At 37.0% G+C, this 20,606-nt stretch overlaps 1 protein-coding gene and 1 long non-coding RNA gene across 2 annotated transcripts in view; one reads left to right on the plus strand and one right to left on the minus strand.

The window, feature by feature from the left end:
* Nucleotides 1–19,179, minus strand: part of LOC113501497 (LIM domain transcription factor LMO4) — an 86,041-nt gene extending 66,862 nt beyond the window's left edge. Inside the window, exon 1 of the mRNA XM_026882671.1 lies at nt 18,580–19,179. The gene's annotated coding sequence lies outside the window, so the exon portion shown is untranslated. The remainder of the gene's footprint in view (nt 1–18,579) is intronic.
* On the plus strand, nt 1,410–3,841 carry LOC113501499. The gene is made up of 3 exons (XR_003401291.1): nt 1,410–1,547; nt 1,785–1,886; nt 3,461–3,841. It is a non-coding gene; the product is annotated as an uncharacterized LOC113501499 (long non-coding RNA).
* Nucleotides 19,180–20,606: the final 1,427 nt, after the last annotated feature.

A 20,606-nucleotide genomic window follows, 5' to 3' on the forward strand; every position in this document is an offset into this window, starting at 1 on the left:
CGAGCCTTCTTTGTGCGGACCGCTTTAACAAATGACTCAATTGATGTTGTTAATAGTCCGGCCATTGCGGCCTCATTATAATCGAGTCATTCGGAGTTTGTTGTAAGTCACGATATCAAACCCAGAGTAATAGAAATCACCATATGAATGATTACTGCTGTTCAAATATTAATAGAGCTTAATAAAAATCGTAGCAAGATATTACGGTACATAAGAATTAGAACGTTGCAATTATAAATCAATATAATGATACACCAGCCCGTAACGGTCCCACTGCAGGCCAAAGGCCTCTTTTCAAAGAGAACGTAAGAGGATTGGTCATTACGCTTGCCCAGTGTACGAAAGATATCACTCACTATCACATGTTTAAATATTGGTTGGATAGTTCAGGACAGGCAAGAGAGAAACTGTACGGTGCTTTGAAACTCCTAATGGTACCAAGTGTACCTACCTACCTATGCTCACCAGTGCATTAATATGCGAATTGGTTAATGTACCCGTAAGATTTATATAGTAATTTTGTAAATGAAAATAGCTTTGCAAAAAACCTAACTGTGAAATACAACATCATCATCATTACCGCATTACAAGAGACGGGCCTTTGATATTAATTTAACGAGCTGAATTTTGAGAAATTGCCTTAGTTTTTCAAAACAAATGGTCAAAAGCCTTGTTAATCGAGATCTTCGTTCATTACTGTGTAATTATCGTGAGCCCAAGGCGAATGCCGTGTGTCTACCGAATATTTTTGTTTACTAACTAATTAAAATTAGACGGTGTTTAGTTAGTTCAGCTACAATGTTCGTTTTTTACAATGATTGCTACACGTGTATTTATTTTTCAAACAATAGAACAGAATAATCAGAATAATCTCAGACAACTTGTTAAAAATCCTTAATTAAAGACTTGTTCAGACAATTTCCAAAAAAACTATGTACCCAACCAATTTTTTATAGAATCGTCTGAATTTTTCAGACGATTCTACAAAATTCTATTAATTAGATGCGAAAAAAACTAAGATCCCAAAACCTTTTTTTGTTTTAAAAAGTATGTTATTTTTTCTTATAAATCCAAAAAGTTTTTAGCTAACGCACGAATGCACAATGACTCGGTTTCTGTTCTATGTACGGATGACGAGTGACATTGACTGACATGAATCTTGGAATAGTGGTTGGAAAGCGACGGGCGGTCTGCAACTGCACGGCCTCCGAGAAACTTAAGGCCCACCGAGACGATCAAACATGTTTGCCTAAAACGTTTGTTGGAATCATTTGAAGAGCCTTCAAATCAACTACGCAGTCCAGAACCAAATGGTCACGAAACAGCTTCAATCATATTGAATGTAGCTTCAATAGCGTTCATTTTTGCCAACTTTTCAAACCAGCTACTTAAAACGATTTAGTCAGAAGGTTAAAATTGAATAAAACTTGTTTCATCATGTCGGGGGCCTTTAACATGAAGTTAATAATAATGATCAAATCAGCTAAAACGGTTGTTTCTAGTTTTAACCGACTTGGATTACAAATTGAATCCTTTACATTCCTTGGGTAAGTAAATGAAATGCATGGATGAAGTCTATTAGATGCTTATTTTTATTTTAAATATGTTGCTTTTGGCCGCAAAGGCAAGACCAGATCAGATCAGATGAAAATATATATGAATTGACGTAGTTTTGGAAACATAATTTTGGACTGCATATTAATAACGTTACCATTAATGAGACAAGTTTAAAAAAGAGCATAGTTCTTTTTTTCATAAATTTTTATTCATAAATTACTTTCCAGTGAAAACCCTGGAGTAAACTGTATTCTACCATACATCCAGCTATTTTCTGATAATTGCCATCAAGAATCGGGACGAAATTGTCAGCCAGTATTGTCTGATATGTAAGTAAATAACCAATACACATGTAGATGTTCTTACATGGAATGCATGCATGCGTGGGTGTCTGCAAGCTTCAGCATAACAGCTTGGTGAACGAGCGCAAATGTTTGCTGAGCCAATACTGGCGATAACGTTGGGTAATCTGACGAAAGTTCTTTTTAATCATCGATGTCTCGTCATTGTTTCGTGGGTAGCGATTATGGTGAAGGCAATTAAAATATTAAAATACTGGCATTCTTGGAAACGAGTTTGCAGCCTACGAGAACTTTATCTAGTAACCATATGGATGTAGACGAATGAGCAGATGGTACTATGGCTGCGGTAGACAATTATTCTGATTCTTCTCTAATGCAGCAAGTGCGTATTTATGGCATGATTATATTTCATGCTACATATCTAAGAATCACTTAGGGAGGATAAGATGACCTCCTTAAATTGTCCTGGTCGTACATCTTTTAAAAGATTTTTATTGAAAACTTCTTTAATCCAAAGCCTTAAGATTGGTTTTCGTACTCCATACTTCCCGTTTGGTCGATAAACTTCTTCTATACCGTAAGCCACCATAAAGGTTACAGCACAAACCAAACTCCTCGAAAGCTATCTATTCAAAAGTCACCAAGTAAAAGTTTAAATTGTAAAAACTGGATTGTGAACGTCAACGTTGCAAGTAACACATTCCCCGTACGTGTACGCTTCAACGCCGCTTTGACGAGCACATTAAAAGTTTTATTATATAGTAAGACGGGATAATAAGCGGCGACCCCAGAACCCACTGACGGACGGCTGACAGGCAGTTGCCAGGTGGTCCCGGCCCCATTGTCATACTCCCATACCCAAACATTTGAATTTTTCGTATGACTGTCAAACTAGATACTAAATGTTAGATTTTATTTGTCGCGTGTGTCATTGGCATTAGAATAAAGCTCTCGTGTCTGTACCAGACCGGGCCGTTCCCATGCGTATGATTTTCTCTTTTACTTGTCGCTTTAACGAGCGCGACAGAACATTACCAACGTAAGTCGCTCATAAAAAATGTCCTAGGCAAGTTTCCAAAGTATCTAGTGTAAGCGTGCCACGTGAACATGTTCCGGTCACAAAAACGTTGGAGAGCAAAGCAAACAACGTGAACATAAATCTAGAAGTTGTAATGAAGCGTTATTGGTACGATAATAAAAGCTAAATTGATTAGCGGTGGTCCCGCGCAGGTAGACCGCATTCCGGCCGTGCCCCCCCCCCCCCGCTCCGGGCCCCGCAGCCCGCGCCTCCCGCCGCGATCTCCGTCCGCCACGGGATCGGGACACGGGAATGTTTGTCATAACATTAAACTCACGTTAAGACATTACGTAGACTTACAATTGATACAACTGACTAAATAAAATCGTGCTGGCCTTATCATTTTTCTTTTGAATTTTTTTTTAGCATTCATTGCTACGTGTAGGTACCTAATTAAGCCTTAATTAAACCTCATGGTTACCTCGACGTCTATAAATACAATGTACACCAGAACTCGTATTACCTGAAACAAAAAATGCTATTATTAGTTTAGGATAATCAACTTATCTCTATGGATCCTCAGGTACCCAATAACACTGCATAGTTGAAAGAGTGAATCAAAATTGATCTGCGCGTGAGCATGAGTCATCGCCATCGGGCAAAGATGAGGACGAGGTGGAAATAAGCGTTAAATTAATAACAGATCAAGGTTGCAATCAAACACGTGCACGTGGTGTATTTTTTTTACATTTTACTATAAACAAACATTAGGAATTTTACGAACATAACGCCATTTAACAGTAAATAATGTAAATCGCATAAAGTTTTAATATCTCTACGAATAAATTATTCGAAAAATAAACTTATTTTTGTATCTTTTCATTCTTCTACGTGACTAGGAGACATTCTTGTCGGCAAAATGTTAACATCTTTATTGAAATATTTCCCATTTATTCAGTTTATCCCTTCATTGATGTCTTAAAAACCTTCACAGTAAATCATAATACACTTCAAAGAGACCACGAACACATTCGATGTCATTTCTTATTCTGAAAATTCTTCTACACGTTTTAATAGCTAGTAAAATATCCATCGTTAACAGATGATCAATGTTTCGTTTAAACAAACAAACAAGATTGGTCCACGAGTTACTTTAACTGATCTCTGAATAAACGTCTTTATATTTGTTTCACTGTGGTCCGACCAACCAGTGACCATTTTATTGAGGGAGCGGACGCGTGGGCGCATCTACAACAAACTATAAATTTAAGACCGCTAATAAAAATACTACTAACACATTTCCTACACTTTGATTCGACCTGTTTATATAGATCAAAGCCGTATGAAATAAACTTTATAATCTCACATCATATCTTTGTAAAATGTGAGGATATATGACCCACATCCAGTCTCCTGTTTACCGTCAATGCAGGCACCATGTGTCCAATTAAATGGTAAGATTACGGTAATTATTGCCACCTGTAAGGTACACAATGTGAACGTAATGAGGAAGTCGACGCGAGCAGCTGACATATCGGGCCCCGATGCCACTGTTAATTGGGATTATTCCATTTAAGCCGCGCTCTTAATTCCTTTCGAATGAAATCGATTGTTAAGACAAGGTAATGCGAGCCGCTGAGCGGCATAATTTACACGTAGCTGGTAATTACTGAAGCATGTGTGAATGTATGATCGAAATGATTTGGTGTAAAGTGATAGTATGCGAAGTTATCCGGCTCGGAGGCGACGGTGTCCCTCGCGTGATGGCATCCCAGCTTCATGAATGAACGCCGATCGGACTCCATTCAACCAGTTTGGTCGCGCACTGATTACCGCTTACCCACTTTTAATCTTATCTACTACACGACTTGGAACCACAACGTGGACTCATACCGCCAAGCACCGGCTACGATTGGCCGGCTGGCCGCTCGCCCCAAAAAACCAACCGCTGCCTTCCTCTTTTCATTCACACCTTTTTATGATGTTTTTTGGTGAATGAAGTCGTGTTCGGGATAATTATTGAATTTCGACGATTCGTTACGAATATCGATGAGCCGGAAGCCTATCGGCGCGGGTGATTGCATCGGGTGATAAAATTCCGTCGCTCGAAAAGTAATTTTATGGTTTTTAAACTAAATTTTAGTTTAATCTAAAATATATTGTGGGTGATGCTGCGAGCCATGTAAATTACCACTTATCTACTCTATTGTGTAAAGTAAATATAAAACGTTAGCAAACAGTTGATCAATCGTTTTTGGTGAAGTAAACTACGAAACATAATAATTTGTTCACAAGTATTCACAACTAAGTTAATCCTTTCACTGGGCGAAATTGTTGTACAACAAACAAGTCGGGCGCAGTGTCGGCCGCTGCATGGATATTAGACGGGCATTATAAAACGAATCAGTGGTAATAACGCAGGGGATCTAATTAAATTGCCGCCGATAATAATGGCACTCAGTCTCCCCTTGCAGACCCCTCGACATTTATTATTCCAACAGTACCTGCACTGTGTACAGTACGGAAACAGCGAATATTACTTTTTGAGCCAATATCCACAGCTCAGTCTACCTCATAACCGCTGTGTGGTGTATGTGGAAACAATTCTATTATTATTAGCGAGGTTTCTTTAAGTGTAAATAACTGGAAAATTGGTAAGTGGAACAAGGGCGGACTGAAGTAATGTAATTAAAGGGCTCTGGATTTCGTTGGGAAACGTGTCAAGGAAATTAACTTAGTCAGTTTTATTTATTTACTTGAATGTTTGTTTTGCAAATGAAATGTGTTGTAAAGCTGGGAATTCGATTAGATGTCGGGATGTAGTGAGCGCAGTCGTCTCGTACTCCGTCGAATTGCAATTCACGGCAATTCAAACGCACACCTTTATATTGTTATATCTCCATTTCATTGCTCGCCAGGGACTACATCTGCTCGGGGTTCCCTCGCTCGCACCCCGCGCCCCTACCCCACGTCCATTAGTGTTTTGTGAATGATTTAAAAGCTCTTTCGGATAACTACTCTGTAAGTGAGTAATATAAGACTTGCTGCCTATTTTATCAGTGCTCCCCAAATTTGAGAGCGCATTAAAACATTAAGCAGTATTACAGACATTATTACGGCCTGGAAACAGCTATATAATAGGAGAATGTAACTCGTTCCACCCAACGAATTAATGGAACAAGAATTCTTGGCGCGATATAAAGATATAATTGATTAGAGACAATAAAATAGCTTTTAGTGTAACGAAGAGTGTTTGGCATAGTTGAAAATCTCGTCCGTTAGTAACTGTCTTCGCCTTATAATGTATTTACCTAAATAGAACCGCCACAAACATTATTTCATTCGACGCTGTGAAAATATTTCGGCATCATACCAAAGAAGTGAGAATGGAATTCGATTGGAGACGTGCTTTATATATTTATAGTCTCGTTATGCACGTTATATCAGAGTAACATTCGTAATCCCGTATAAAAATATACGTAGGTATAGGAAACAAACACAATAACACGAAATTTGCGAATCCGAGTTTTAGGCGAAAGCGGAAGAAAATCCGTCATCTGTGGGTCGTAAACAATGCTCGTCGGTACGTAGGTGCATGTAAATGAGAGTTATGGTAATTTATCGGCGGGGATGGGGTGGTAATGATAAGATAACGCTTTTGTTGCGCGGCCGGAGACACGGCCCATGGACGGGCGACGCACCGCCGACGACACCGAATTATTTTTAGTGTTCCCTAATGAAATTGGGAAAACGGAACGCTTACGGGATTGTCTCGGAGCGTTGACTGTGTTGTGATGTCACGGCCCGTTTGTTAAAGTTTCTTTAGTCATAACTTGTTTTTAGTTTTAGAATGTACCTAAGTTAACCCATATTAGGTGATTTACATGTGTAATGATTGACATTTGTTAAAAAATATAATTTTCTAAGCTAAAATTTGTAATTAAAAGCCATTAAAGTAAATAAGAAATCCGAATTATTTATCGCAGTTAAGCAACATTAATGTAAAACGAGGTCTGAAGAGAATTGTCAGCTGCGAATTACACAACATGAATTCTTTAAACACACATAAAAATACTCATTTAAACAATTTGTTAAACTGGTAAATAGTGCGCCTAGAATGTGTCGGATCATTTATCACGCGTCGGGCTCGCACTTGACCGCCTTTTTATCGTGAAAAATTACGAAACAAAAACAAGATTTCACACTTAAAGCATTTTATTGAACGACGCAGGAATCCACTGGACCATTGAGGTGAACGGACCAGGATAATTTTTAACGTGAAAGCTTTTACTGAATGCTAAAGTACTGTCTAAAGAATTCACATTAACGACAGTCTTTTAGATTCTTTTAATTCAAATAGACGCTAAATATGTTATTTATAAGCGGTAACGTGTCATTAATCTCGCTTCTAAGATTACGTGGATGGTCCATCACGGGCTAGCGGACTTGGAAAAAAACTGATAAAAACCTGCCCAGGTGGAGTTGTAATCAGGTGCGGGTGATTCCAGCTGATAATACGTGGTTGTGCTTTCTTTATCAAGTTTGGCGCGTAAATTCCGTTAGTGACTGAGTCAAAATTTAAATGTATACTGATATGAGATATGGCTATTAACGGATAAGGCTTGTCTACGTGTTTTGGTGTTCACCTGTCCTAATAAAAAAGTACTATCGAGTGCAAATAAAACCTCCATTTAATGCAAAATAAATACTTTACACATAAAATTGAACAGCCCAACATAATGCAGATAAAATCTTTAGTTTCTCATTGAGAGTGAATTAACGTTTTGTCACTAAGCGATAACTGTCATCGCGTATCTACAATAGACGAGATTGGGGTAAATTGGCAGATAAAAATAAATTTATCTATGTATGTGCAGTTAACGAGCTCGCCAGGGGTCCCCCGACCCCATCTGTTTCCCCTGCAGACTTCGCGACGCCCGAAAACTATTATTATTGTAAAAATGATAATTCATAGAATTTGTTTATTTAAATACAAGTGTAGGTATATTTATATTTACGTACGGCCGCTATAAATTGCCGCTTAAATAGAAACATAAATATGTTTTCCGGTTGAAAAATTGAGTCGGTGTCAAAGCGTCTTCCACGTGGTATTTTTTATTTCGACATAAAATGCCGTAACGGTATAAGCAATAATGAATAAGAATGACATCGCTTTAATGCGTGGTACTTTCGTATATATGTTAAAAAACTTTATTTATCAAATAATGTATATGCGTAACCTTTAAGAAACTAGGTTTTTCTTTTAAAGGTGATATTCTTTTTGAATGTTGCCATATAAAAGTACAATAAAATATTTCACGTTACATTATGATTATTTCTTGGGAGAATAATTTTATTTGATGCACTTTCCGTGTTTTCGTTTTATTTCGAAATCGGGTCCATTAACTATGTAATGTTTTGGATGACATCGATAAATAAATTGCATGTTCGCGGAGCGATTGTTGTCTCCGACTGTACGTCGTGTTTGTAGTCAGGTACACTGTACAAAATAAATATTGAATACTTTTAAATAAACTAAAGTTATTTTTATAGAAAGTAAGACAGTTTATTTTTGAGGAATATGTTTTATTAAATTCGACTTAATTTTTCAGAATTTAGGGTTCAAACTGTTTTTTCTTCCTCTCCTGCTTTACAAGCACTAACTCACAGCATATCTTTTGTAGGAAACAAAATAACAATAAAAATAAGTTCTTGCCTTTTTTATCAGTATGATCGTAGATATAATTCTCACACGCAACGACTGTTTCTACTCTTCGCAGATCATTAAGTCGATAATAAATTAAGTAATTTCATTATTATAAAAAAAAGAAATAAAAAAAACAATTTGAATTTGTAGAGTTAGGGTCAACAGCGTACATGGAGGTTGTAAACGTTTAAATAATTCATAAACAGGTAGCGAAGCGTTCGAATGCGCACGCGCAACTCGCTATTGTTCAGCCTGATGAGCGGTGTCAGAGTGACAAAGAGGTCATAAGCCATGAAACAATGATGACTGGGGCACCTTAATACTGTTGGGCTAAAAAAAACAATAATTTTCAGTTTAAACTTTTATATTTTTAACTTTGAAACACGTTGGTTTTTTTTATAGTATGTAAAAATATCGATAAATATTTTTGTATTTAATGAACTCGTCCCAAAAACATTTTTGTATATCTTGATGCCTCTTTTATTCACAACGAGCGCACTTCCCCTTAAAATAATGTATTTATCTCATTATTTCCATAATACAGGCATTTGCATCAAACAATAAAAAAGGTAGGTAGGTATATTTGAATAAATTAAAAAGTTTAATTTTATAACACAAAAGAAGGATTTACGCGTACCCTTCAACTCTTTGTTTAAAACATAATTTTATACCATGAATCATGATTAAAGCGCAAACCTTGTCTGTATTATTTATCCTTATAAGTTGGGTATAACTACTTATGTAATTAAATGGCCTGAGTATTATAATAAAAAAATAATTCGTTCGTAAGATATATAAAAAAAACTATTTCCTGTTTTTTTTCTAAATATTTGTAAGGAAAGCTAACTCATAATTAGCAAATTAAAGTGCGGCTTATGACGTCATAACTTTGTAAACAAATCGTGTAGTGATACGACGATCAAAATCAATGTATGGAAGAAACTTTCTCGACACAAAAAATGAGAAAATAAGTCTTCAACATGTTTCTTAACGCTCTTGCGGACATTAAAAAGAAATTGCCATCTACCCTATTAGTTCATACATCACTAGAATGTTAGATTCTTTAATAAGTGAACTATTAAGTATCGCAAAGGTTCTGGATCAACCTCGTTATAACTTCACACGTTTCGCAATACTTTAACAAGTTCAACTTGCTTTACCATTTAATTCTAGCATTAATTTTGCTTTAAAAATATCATCTTGTGAGAATAATTTAGGCATACACTTTTATACTTTTGCGCTCACGCGTACTTGTTTAAAAACTTCATGTGGATGTTGATTATCTTAGACATGATTTTAATCATTGGGTATATAATTGGGTATTTTTGGAAAACATCAAGCATCCTATTTTACATTCATCGAATCTTTAATAATTTAGATGATCGATTATATCTATCACTTATGGAAAACTTAACTTACGACATCTTGTCAAACAAATATATAATAAAAAAACTATGCTGTACTCTTAAGATACTACTTTACTTTAGATCGTACATTTACAGCAATAATGCTACTTTCTGACCTCTAACCTAATACTCGTCACAAGCAATCCGTGAGACCGGTTGTCATGTTCGTGTCATTGCGTCATACGCAAGTATAAAAACCGGAACCGGCGGTTTAATGATAATTCTATATTTGAAACACGAAGGGGTTATAATATCTAAGAGCCAAGCACTAGTTACTCAAGACCGAGAGGAATTCCGTTGCATTCAAAAGAAAATCTTACGTGTCTATAATTACGGTTTAATTCCGCAGATCAACGAACTCGTCGAAAAAATAATGAATTTTTAAGTGATCTCAAGTGTTTCGTTGGCGGTCATTTCTTGAACATGTCCGTCTTGGTTCGCCGGGTGGCTTGCACCTTCTTTAATCAAAGCACCGTGATAATTACTTAGAGATCTATATCGTTAACATTGTTTAGGTTTAACGATATCACCGCGATTGTGGAAGTTTCGCATACAATAGAAGAGAGTGAAGAAGATTGCAGCTGATAACGCCGCCACGGAAACGCATTTCACGGCGCGAAGAGTCACAGGTAATTGTACTCGTGAATACGTCAGTTTTTGCATAATACTTAATGCTTTTTGGAATTACAAGCTAAACATTATAGTAGCTACATAATGAATGTTTGCGAACGATTTGAAAAATGTGGAACGCAACATGAAAGCCTTTAACGATGCTAATTTTGCGCCCGGTTTTATAATGTGCAGTATAAAATGTGTGTTAAGAGAGTAGACTGTTTTTTGTCTCGCTATATCCTTTAATTAATAGGCCATTTACTTAATATAATGCTGTGATGGCAAAAAGAAAAAAAAGGACGGAGAACACCAGTCTTAATGAAGGGAATCAATCCCGTTTGAAAAAATGTGCTGAGTAGCTTCACAATTAGGGTATTTGCTGCAAAGATGCATGTCACTGTTTATTTAGGATAACTTTTAATAATATCAGAGATATTTGAAAAATGAATGGATAACTACAGTATTGTTGTATCGGTAGTAAACAGTGACCTAGTGAACCAATCGATTTCCTCCCCAAATAAAAAAACCGGAGGTAATTGATTGCATCGACAAGCTCATTTGACTGATTGTATAGAGCACCAAATTGCGTATTTAACGTATGGGAAGAACCCTCGTGAACCGTTGCCAATTTGGATGGCGCCCCCCGGAGCCCGGCGCGTCGGCTCCCCTCCCGCCAAAAATGTTTATATTGCATTTAGATTTAGATAATCCAAAAAAGCAATACGTTTAATTTTATTACCGACAGATAAAGTTTGAAGCGAAAAGCATGTCTCGAACGAAATTATTGTAAAGTGGAACACTGTTGCAAAATGCCGATCCGTTAAGGGCCATTCGCAGTATTATCAGAGTGCAAATAACCCGCCCTGAGCAGATTAGATAAACTACAGAAAACGGCACGACGTGGGAAGCGAGCTGAGAATTATGACGTAAACACAGTTTTAATTACAAACGTTTGTGTGCATATTACACGCTTGCCATTAATCTCCAAAGAAAAATGTCTGAAATTGTTCATAAACATTTTTTTTTAGTCAAAGGTCGTCCAATGTGAGTCGCATGCCTCGTTAAACGTATTTGGATTGTTGTGTACGATGACAATTTGCTAGGAATTTATGGTAGTGCAAATGAATGCGCATAATTTGTCAAAACTGTCGGATTTGCAGGACGCACGTACTAGCGATTCCCGGATCGTTCGGTATCTATGCAGATCTAAATTTAGAGGGTAATCGCTTGTTTAATAATATATGCCGCTGGGAGCACTCAGTATAATCTATTTACATTCGGAGTGGACTGATCTATTCACTCGATATTACGTAAACGAGTATTTACTATTATCGTGAAACTCTCCGTCAACACTCATTATAATTTGCTTGTTCAACGTCAGTTTGGTTTTCCTCTTAGTCAGCATGTTCCTTATCAGTAATTACTCTTTTATAATCCACTTGAAGTTTAATTCATCATTTACGATCCAACGTTATCTTCACAATCTACAGGGTGCCTTAATTTTGTAACGTAATGAAACCCAAAATTTATTAATTTCGTAGTATTATTATTGTATTATGAATGTTTTAAAGAAATATTGTTTACTGTTAAAGGATTTGTGATAAAAGCTCAGGTACCCCTGTCATTAGGTCACGGATATCGTCAGTCGTCGCCTTACTAACAGATGGCGCATTGTGTTAAAAGGCAGAGATAAGCCATGCCTTCTAGGTAACGTGCTTCTTGCCTGTTGCCACGACCACTTCACAGTTATAAGGAAGGAAACAAGAAACATCGGGATATACCCTTTATAACAACAAAGATACAGTCTTAGAAGACTCATGCTACTAGACAATTAGTGTATGCAGCTCACAACATTAATAGACGTATCAATTACAAACTAATTAGTTTATGATGATTCAGTACAACTCAGCACGACGTAAACACCAGCATTGTCTTTAACATTATAAAATTAATAACAACAATGACTCAGTGTGCCAAATAAATCAAATTACAGCGCCCACTATGCGAGGAACAATGAAACAAAATATAGCGTTTAAAGTAACAATTAAACACGAGACAATGCGGCGGCAAGGAGCTCCGCAAAACTGAACTTCTTGGATCCTCATCAATCAGCTATCACGAGCCACACCCCGCCTTTACTCGTTACACATAATTAATCATAGAATATAATTAAAATTCCCGATGACAAAGCGCGATCACCACAATATTCATCAGAGAGGAAAAGCCTCAGAAAGAATATTGGTGAGTTCAAACAGCCAATGAAAGGACATTTTTTAAACCCTTTGGGAGCGATGTCTTAGAGTGATTCAATTTTCAATTAAAATTTGACGTGACTTGCAAATGAGCGAATAATTCATTTATCTAATTTTAGGATGTTGTGTTAGCGATAGTTGTAAGATAATCGTTATTTAGTCGTTGTGATAATGTTGCGTGGTATCGTCAGAGGCTTTCAGTAATGAGACACAAGATAATGTTAGATTTTAGGCGCCTCGCTGGCGTCTGCCGTGGTGTAATTACCTAGTGACTCAGCATGGCTTTGTTCGCCCTGCATAGGATCCGCGAACAAACTTGTTTTAATTAATTTCGTGTCTCGAACAAGCCTTCAGCTGATTGTTATCTACTTAGTTGCTGTTAGCGCTCCGGACGCCCCGATAATGAAGCAACAAATTGTTCTAAAGTCAACCTATGATTTTGATAACATAGCTTGCTCTGAGATGATTCATGTAAAAAACCAAGAGTGGAAGATATTATCAACGTTACACGTCTTTAATATACGTATCTGTATATACATTTGAGTATTATTCTTCCCCCGAAGGTCTTTGTGTTTTAATCATGATAGTTTTATTCTAGTTTGAGTTTTAATTATAAACTTCATTGCAGTGAAATTCTACTATGTGTAACATAATATTGTGGAAGCAGATTAAAATTAGCAGTTTAAAAATAAGAGTTTCCAGGGTTTAGAATTAGATACAAAATGATTTTACACATTTATAACTTCACCTTCAGTGGATCAAACTGATTTGATGACCGATAACCAACGAGGTGAACCAAAATCAACCATAGGTTTTGGAAAGCAATTAAAAACATTACATTTTCTGTAGATTATTTAAATTTATTTTCTGAAGCATTCTACAGCTAACAGCTTTATAACACTTATTAGTTATTATATTCTTATTATTGAATCGTATGTAGATGCAAACCAGATATCGAAACGTAACTGCCTCCATATCTCGTCGTTGGTCATGTTTGGCGCGCGTTGCCATGGCAACCCGTGAAATATGGGCCCAGTCTTTACTACGCTTATTGCCATTATTAGCTAAGGATAGCTATTAATTTCAACTCCCAGTTTTATTTAGTTGCATTTATTATTTGTGGGAATCGTTTTAGAATTCAATTGATGCAATTTGTTTGATGTTTTAAGGTTTCCCCTTCATATAATGTCTTACTTGTTTTAAGGCAGTTCGGGTAGAGAAATAAAAAACTTCATTTTAATGAAACCCGTTTTACCATCATTGTAATAATGTACCAATATTATAGACCATTCAAAGACGTTTGCTAAATCAAGACGAGCATTAAATTATTCTAAATCATCAAATAACCAATAAAGAACAGTTTCATTGCGGAAATCTAGACTTAAAAGTCGATTAATGTCGTAATAAACATTAAAAACCTCTAATACCATTAATCAATAAATCATCTATCGCGATAAACCCACATGAATTTTACAACAGTCCATCTAACAGAGTGCCCTCAAAACAATAATTAGTACCAATTACAACTCGAAATACCCTCAACAATCAAATAGGATGACTGGCATAAGTTGAGTGGCCGCACGCAGAGAGAAATTAAGGAGATCATCCGTCTCACTTCGTTAAAGGCTGAATAACAACTGTCCCTTGCCCTCGTTCACAATTCAATTTAAGCTTTCAATCATTGACATTGAAAGCTACCATTACGGTAGTGGAAAGTGCACTTATTTAGATTAAATAACCCAGAAAGCTTGGAATAATACTAAAATGAAGAGTTTTTGATTAAGACTGATTCATCATGCTTGTAGTTTGAATCACGAAGAAATTCTGAACGATGTTTTTATATCTTTTTTTACCTTAACAATTCAGTTCCTGGTGAATCCTTGCCGTTTTACTTCACCGTCTGAGCTATATTAAAATTCTTTAATTCAAAGAATGCGCGTCTCGTTATTATGATAGAGGTTAAACGCTTGTTCCTAAATTGTTCAAACATCATTATTTCATGGCCAAGACCCTCTTACCTACAAAACAAATAAACTTTGGTTGACTTTGTTTATTTTTCTATGGGAGTTGAATAGCTTCTTCCCGGAACGTGGGTAATATTGGTAATCGCTCTGTAAATATAACTAGAAAAATTTCTAATGACATAAGTAGTCCATAGTTGGATACATCAACAAAAGACGTGTTGTTTTAACTACGTGTTGTTATAGTTAGCGCAAATTATACACAACACGAGGAATCACACGATAAAAAGTTTGCGTGTCATTATGAGGTGCTTGTTCGGAGTGATCTAAAAACAAAAAAAATAATGTAATTGTACATTGTATTAAGAATATGCACAACAACCTACGTGAGAGGTTCGTTTCCGCCAAACGGATAAGTAGGTAGCTATATAACCTGTAATCGAAACCGGTTTAGTCAATGTGGACTTACGGACTGGGGAGAGGGCATGCGCGATATCATAGCAGGTGTTCCTCTGTGAGCCTACTGCCTCAATGAGAATTCCAATTCAAGCCTTAAATAGTTTGTCTGAGATTTACTTCGCGGCCTAGCTATAACTCAAGATAAATGTTGCCACACACACACAAACATAGTTGGCCTTTGAAATACGTGCGATCTTAGTTTGATGCGTAGATAAAAAGAGTTGCGAACCCGATGAAGTTGTCGAGCAGGCAATGATTCAACCATCAAGACACGCTGTAGACGATCGGGGATGGGTTTAGGGCGGCGTGTCTGTAACGCGTGTTTAATTATTTAAGGTCTGGAGGCATCGTCCCTTACGCCGTGTTCACTGAATAATAGATGCAACAATAATATGACTGCTACAAGCTGTCTCAATTTATTCAATACCGAATTCCATCCTGCTTGACCATAACCTCACAAGAATTTGGAAGTCATAATCTCTACGGCTCAAATTAAAATAAAAAAAACTGATATTAAATATTGACGTCATTGATACTTAGTAATCCTCTTAGTTCAACAATCGACTCTCATTTGTGGCGTTGGAATATCCTCCTCTAAATAAAAGGCTTTTATAAGAGAAACATGGGAACGTACACCTGTCGCACCCCACGTTTTAGAATAGCGTCTGGCTCGAGTGTTAAATATATTAGTATTCATTCGGAATGTATCACAGCCGAAATAACACTTCTAGAATAATTCACACAAATGATATTATTTATAGTTGACTCATTTGAAATATCCCATTATTGTTTAAGAAAATGGAACTTGGGAATAATAAAATTTACGTAGCTCTGGCATGCTATATGCAGGGTTTATTTGCATAGTAAGCGAGTTGTTTAGTTGCTCTTTAAATGTAAGGAACTAATGTGTAGGTAGAGAGTTAGCCAAGCGGAACTGGTTATGTTCTGCTCGGTAATGTTTTACTCGAGGTAAAATTATCATTATCTCTTTTGGACGTTTTAGCATTCCCAAAGTTTCAGATTGGTGATACAGCGTGTAATTAAATCTTGCTACGGGTGCCTGTTCTAATGCGAGCTTTTATTACGAAGGATTGGTTCGCTCCAATTAAACAATTTAATTTGAATTGAAGAGTAATTTTTCTTTAATTATATTTTGTTTGTCCCTTGTTTTTATGAGGGTGCAGCAGAATGCGTTTAATTCGTTAATAAATCAGGGCGCGGGGTGGTGCGGGTTCATTAGGCTGATCGCTCGGGGCCTTCCGGGGTGTCCGGCCCGCTCCATGCATCCTTCTGTTGCTTGATGCATTTAATTTTGCGAGGGCAGCCGATGATGGATGCGTCGCTAATTTCATTTGTCCATCAATAAGCTCTCCGTTTACAGACCAATGATGCACGAAATATGGATTTGTTTTTAATTCAGAGTCATCAAATTAATGTGCTTGTACATTTTTCTTTTGATCCAACAATCCATTTGGATCATTAAAAAATATCAATTTCTCAATCTCTTATTTTATCTAAATTAGAATCATGGTTAAAATAAGTAAGTAATTAATTGGCTCTCATAACTTGGGCTTATCGCTAGCATAAATTAAGGTAGATTCGCGCGGCGCCTGGTCCACGCACGTAGTGAAACTTTTAATTGCATTGAGCTCTATCACTGTCGTCAACTGCGAGTTATGAACACCCACGGAGATTGTGCTCTTCTACCGCGCTACTAACAAATAAATTTTAATCATGTCGGATCGGGAACCAATTAAACCCATTATCGGATATTACATTAAACCGTAAAGTAATTTATGTCTGTGATAAAACTTAAAGTATTTTATTATAATTTAGGAAGAATATTTATTTATAATCCAATTAAATGTTTAATTGTTTATTGTAACTTGAAAATTAAACTCGAAATATATTTAGAATCTCGAGTCAAGTACAAAATGAATAATGGATTAATTAGAATTTTTAAATTAAAATTGTCACCGTGTATCCGTTCTGTGGCCAGCGCAAACATAATACAATAGAGGCCAGGGCCGGACGAGAGGACTCATTAATTTAGATGATTGTACAATTATCTAAATATAAGCGGAGCGAGACGCCCACGCGGGCGCAGGGGGCACACCAACCCGAAAACGAGGGAGGGGAGCGGGCACTCGTTTTTAATTAAACCGGCGATGAAATGAAGTGGTCCGCATAATATTGCTTAGACATGTTTTAAATTAATTTTAACCCGTCTTATTACGAATGATTTGATGAAATAATTTGTATGGTTCAAGAAAATACTCCTTAAGTCATCATTTCTACTGAACAATTTGTTCAAATCGTTGCTCAGTGTTTGTGTAACATCCCAAACAAAGGGCAATAACATGTTTCATTTAGTTCGTAGCTGAACGTGCGAGGTGGAGGTCCGCAGGTCCGAATAGGCCTAACTCCTCAATAACAATGGCGGGCGGCGCGCGAGGCGGCCGGTGACGAGCCCGGACCCGCTCGTACGCAAGGGTTGTACGCCTCTCCTCTTCTCTATTTGTTTTTCGTTAAAGCTTTAATTAAAAGTAGGTTTATTTTAAAGAAAATTGATGTTCAAAGTAAATAAATCCTTGATGGTTTAATTATCTCTTAGTAATTGAGTTTCACCTGACGGTAAAATAATTAGTGTTGTGCTCACGAGATGCTTATTAATTAATGATTTTGGAGATACTGTTGTACGGGGTAATCTATTATGATGTCTTATTCGGCTATTTATAACTTTTAATTAATTTATTCATACGGACACGTTCTTTCGTTTCGCAAACATTAATTATTTTTCAAATCACATCCTTATTCGAAGTTCATTATCCGTTTTATCTAATGCAATCGCCTTGAATTTAATTGAACCGACGATCTAAGTATTTAATGAAAAAGCGCGGTGGAAGCAGTTGATTGTAATTAGTTAAATTGTTTCCGTTATAATAAACTACATTCAATAATTTCACTTTAAATATTTATTTACTAATTTATCTGTTTACTATTTATGTTAACAGACTAGTCCATCACTGACATTTGAAGCAATTAGTTGTAACACACGTGGCCCGACCCCGGCAAGTTTGAAGTTATCAGGCCGGCGCGCCGTGCAGCCGGCTGTCAGCCTGCTCGGGCACCTCCAGCCACTTTATATTGTTGCTACATCCAGCAGCTGAGCTATTGTTATAATGTACCCGACGTGTCATAGTTTATTAGTTGATGCAGTCTGTTTACAAACATGCTGCATTGCAGTTCGACGCTTAGAGCGTCGGATCGTTACAGGCCCACCACAAGTTCTTTCCGATAGTTACCTAAAGGCTTTGTCCTCCTTGGTCTGTAGGCCGCGCGTCCAGGCTTGGTGCCTCGAAGGGACCCGCCGGTCTCCGCACCGGCACGATGCACCAAACAAAAAACTTAACAATAACAAAAAAACACAATAAACGTACGAACTCAAGAAACTACACCGCTGAGCGCAGTCTCTTAACCTTTAAGTTCGACAGGATAAAAGACTGGTCACATAAAAACTTCCTTGTAAAACTTTAAAACAAAACTGAACAGAGAACTTCGAAAAAAGTAGTTATGTTTGTGGGGATCGACGACACTTCCCCGTGCGGCGTTCCGGTCGCGACTGAGCCACGCGGTCGCGCGAGGCCCGGGGCGGGGGCAGGCGCCCGGCCCCGCACCTCCGCGGTATTATTTGATTAATTCGCCTCCCCCTTCTATACTCGGTGAGTCGTTACGACGGCGACGTAAAGTTTTTAAATTTCAGTGAGAGGACCGCAACCTTCACCTACTCCTTAATACTTTAATTGAATTAATTAAGATCGACGGGCGCCAACAAAGATTAGACGTTAATAAGCAAACGCTGAAGGACCCGTCCCGTTCATGGTTAATTACAGCGGCCGCGACTGCTTTACGCTTGCAGAAAAAATCCCGACTTGAAATAATGAGTATTACCTACAGAGATACGTAAGACCCGCTAATTGGTGCATTTACATACAGAAGTAAAATAAATTGTGAGTGAGTTATTTGACGTCGTCAGATGTTCACGAGCGAGTGACGGTTGTACGGTACACGGTAACTTTGGTATAGATTGAGTCGGGCCTGTCGTTTGCTCCGCCGAGGACACTTTATGCATTTTGGTGAATATTAATCACCCGACCGATTCCCTTTACTGCTTACTGCATACAGGAATGCAAGGAAAGATACGTACATTGATTAAATAATTTAGAAAAAAAATGGAGCAGTGACTGATGATTTTTTTCATTCAACTGTTTTAATACTTGATCGACTAGTTAACCAATTAGGTGAAGTAAAGTCGATTAGACGTCGACTATTGAACTCAATCCGTTAAGTTCATTTGTCGTTCCCACGGGCCGGTCTGCGAAACTAAGGCACGGAAAATAAGTGATGCGGCTCCTTGCCTTCATTCAAACCGTTTGGGAGCTTTGAAGATTCACGTGGAATTTGGATGTGGTATTTTTGAAAATGTTACTTCTTTCATACTCTCGTTATTATCCGAACTTGTTCGAGATATCAATATTGTTATAAGGAGTATCTATGTTTAGATTTTGAAGTGTTGAGTCTAAGTTTTTGCTCTAGATAACTGCACGATCTTAGGCTAACATTTAGACGAAAAGACAAAAAAATAAAAACAGGGTTTAAAAAATGTTAAAACATATTTTCTTCTATTCTGTAATCTTCAGAGTACGCACAATATTTTTTATATTTAAATTGAAAGGTTTTTTAACTATTCAAACAATATTTAAGGTTTTTTTTGGGCGAAAGGAAGATAGATTAAAAAAAAATACAATGTCTTACGACAGGAAACTCATAACACATTCGCCGTCGGGCTACAAGAAAGAGGTCGGTCTCGATTTCTGGTTAATTCAATCATTTTACGGATGGGGCATTATCGGGCTAATTCGGTTTAGCCCGATCGATCAACCGATGCGCAGGCGCAGGGTACACAGCCCTAGCCAGTATAACCTCGAAGTATCTGATACTCTTACTATGTAAGATGCTAATCTTATAAAACAAAATAAAAAGTGGTTTTGCTTTTAGGTAATAAAAGGTACTTTATAACACAAAAATACCATTTTAATTAACTTTTTTTGCGTTGTTTCTTGGGTCGGTTAAACGTGGGTGTTCTTTAATTAACTCCTAAATTACTACTCGAGCTGTAGTTAACTTCAGTTTATTTAATTTCTAAGAAACGTATACTGAATCACATTTGTTTCGTAAGATATTATTTCTTTTATAGGACTATATTTAACTAACGTCATTAACTTTAAAATAATATAGCAATTATTTTATTAACTCTTTTGATTCTATGAAG

The sequence above is a fragment of the Trichoplusia ni genome, chromosome 15, assembly GCF_003590095.1.
Source record: "Trichoplusia ni isolate ovarian cell line Hi5 chromosome 15, tn1, whole genome shotgun sequence".
Lineage (NCBI taxonomy): Eukaryota > Metazoa > Arthropoda > Insecta > Lepidoptera > Noctuidae > Trichoplusia > Trichoplusia ni.